Consider the following 2,947-nt stretch of genomic DNA (forward strand, 5'->3'; position numbering starts at 1 on the left):
TATGAGTGAACAAAAGAATATGTATAATATGTTTAAACTAACACAGACTTTACATCGCCTAAAGCTGTAAAAATATTTACATATTCGTATTCAGTTCTTATATATTTGATCGCTAAAATTTATGAGTAGGGAATTTTGTTTAAGTTGCATATGAAAAAAAAAACAATAACAATTATTGACACCAAAAGTGTATTGTAGTTCACTAAAGAGTATATAATGTTTTAAATATATTGGTTTTGGCGTCGGTTTCCTGCCAACTGTTTAGCTGTAGGTTTTTCTAGAAATGTATGCCAAAACCAATTTAAGATCTACTATTAGTCAAGAAAACAGTTCTGCCTTGCCATTATTACCAATCCGGTCCGATGTAGGTAAAAACTAGAGCTGAGACTTTGAATCCAACTTTTCTATTATTCGAATAATCGAACAATACTATTCGTATGAAAATAATTCGAATATTCGAATAGTAATCAAATAATTCGAATAACAATCGAATAATTCGAATAGTAATCAAATAATTCGAATTTTCGCATGACAAAATTTAAAAGAACTTCTTATTCTAAAAGATTTTTTAGTTATGTTTTTTTACACGAAAAAAAATAATTTGCTTATAGTAAATGTTTGGAAATATTCGTGTTTGATCTACTATAATATGGCTGCCCCTATTACATCATTTTAGTTAGAAATACAAACTAGTTTAGTTGTTTATGAGTAGTTGGATTAACATACTAAACATTTAGTTAGGTTAACTATACTTTTTACGTACGCGTACAAGCTCAGTCGACTCGAAATTTTACCGGTGACCGACGACATAATGAACCAGACACTTAATTTTTTTTTTTATCTAATTATACCTACAAAGAAAATGATTAAATATTCGAATATTCAAATAACCCATCGAATATTCGAATAAAAAATTCAAATATTCGTTATTCGAATAACGAATATTCGTGCGCATAATGTATTCGAATATATCATTTTTTTTATTCGATTAGTCACACCACTAGTAAAAACAGATCTGAAAGAAATAGTTCCTTTATTTTCAAATGACCAATTCTAGAACTTAAATTGTTTAAATGCTTTCTCATATTTAAATATTGTAACACCATCTAGATATTTTGCAATGTTTCAACTATGTAGCTAACATTTTCTTTCCTATGGAAATATATTTTAGACACCTAAAAATTAAAATACTAGTTAGTACTCGTTTGGTACACAAATACTAATAATATTATATTGTAATGAATTCCGAACGTTAAAATATTTATAAAATAATGTTCATTATCACAGATGTATCTGTAATATTGTTAGAAATAAATAAAAAATGACTCAGACAACACTATTTGTTTAGTAGAGTTTACTACAATATCTGGTTGTCGCGGTTGCCACCATTCCCTGTTAACAAAACAGTGGTTTCTATATTATATTTTGTCTGTTCCACTGTACGCAAAAACATATTTTAAAGTATTTTATAGGAAATATTAAATCTGATTTTTGATATTGCGTTGTGTAAAAGTTGATTGTACAGAATAGATTACAGTATGGTTGACTTGCCAAGAGTATTGTAATACTTTTTTTTTTGGAGCTCCCCTAAAGTTTCGAATTTGCCGTCATTTAAAAAATTAATATTTAATCATAAAATTTAAACACTAAAATATTTAAATAACAAATATATTGCATATTAGATTGGCGGAGGTCACAGGTTTTCAGGAATCTTTATAGCTTTATAAGAAATAAAAATGTCACTTTCTAATAATCGGTTCGATTGGAAAAGGTGGTGGGAATCAATAAACGCTCTGTTAAGAAATTATGTGCTTAAAAATGTATTATTAGTAATATGGTGAATTCACTGGTACATATATTTTTACTGTTTACTTGAAGCTCCCTAATTATACGGTCTTCACTCGTAGATAATACAAACATTTTTTTTAATTGAAAATGAGTAACAAAGTGATTGATAATAATTTTTACATGTTTTATTTAGATTTTTCATTGAAAAAGACAACAGTTAAATGATTGACAATTTTTTACTATGAATCGAATCAAATCTTTTAGCAATGGACACCAATTTAGTTAAATAGTAAATATAAACTTTAATACGTTCTTAATAATTTGAAATGAAATATTTTTATTTTTACAACTGATATTCAAAGGTTCCATTAATATTCATTTGAGAAGATAAAGTCGGCGAATTGGTTTCCTCTTATATACAATACTAGAGTACTTAAATTTGTATTACTCATGCCTCTCTTAGTATCTAAAACGAAGTTTAAAAATCTAAGTAAAAGATTTTCTAGAAATTTGGGTTTCTTATAATTTCTAGTCGCACTTTTAATCAATTCCAAATCAATCGTTGGCTCTTTATAATCAGAATTTCGTTCAGTGAAATTGCCTAGAATGCGGTTTACTTCCCCTCTAGCTTTTGTATAATTGTATTTAGCATTTCATCTTCGGGTGTATATAATTCACTCAATATATTTAGTACGTCGTTAAAGAATGGGTCGTCAGTATGAAAAAAATGTACTTCTTCGTTTATTATCTTAATTAGCCTATCATAAAGGCTTTGAGCTTGACTTCCTATTTTTTGATAAACAAATAAAATGATGAAAATATGACTGTACCATCTCGCTTTTATGATGTCCAAAAGAACTTTGTGTAACTTAATGTGTTTGAACGGTTGTTTTGGCCACTCTCCACTTGTATATTGATCCGAAAACTTGTCAATTTCCTTTTTAATTACAGGATATATTATACTTGTCCAGCTAAATAAAAGGCCAGTTATGTTTTCAGAGAATCTATGAGCCAAAGTTCGCAAGTTGTCCAACAACAAATTTCCGACATCGATGCGCAATGTAGACTTATCCACGGTGAATCTTTCATATTTTTGGTCGTACATTTCCAAAGACTTACCCGACGGTAGATGATCTTCGTTCTTTATGTATTTTTTATC

The sequence above is a fragment of the Adelges cooleyi genome, unplaced genomic scaffold, assembly GCF_023614345.1.
Source record: "Adelges cooleyi isolate 19-005CV unplaced genomic scaffold, UGA_ACOO_1.1 ACOO_flye_CR_arks_rails_tigmint_CR_PRNA_446, whole genome shotgun sequence".
NCBI classification, from domain to species: domain Eukaryota; kingdom Metazoa; phylum Arthropoda; class Insecta; order Hemiptera; family Adelgidae; genus Adelges; species Adelges cooleyi.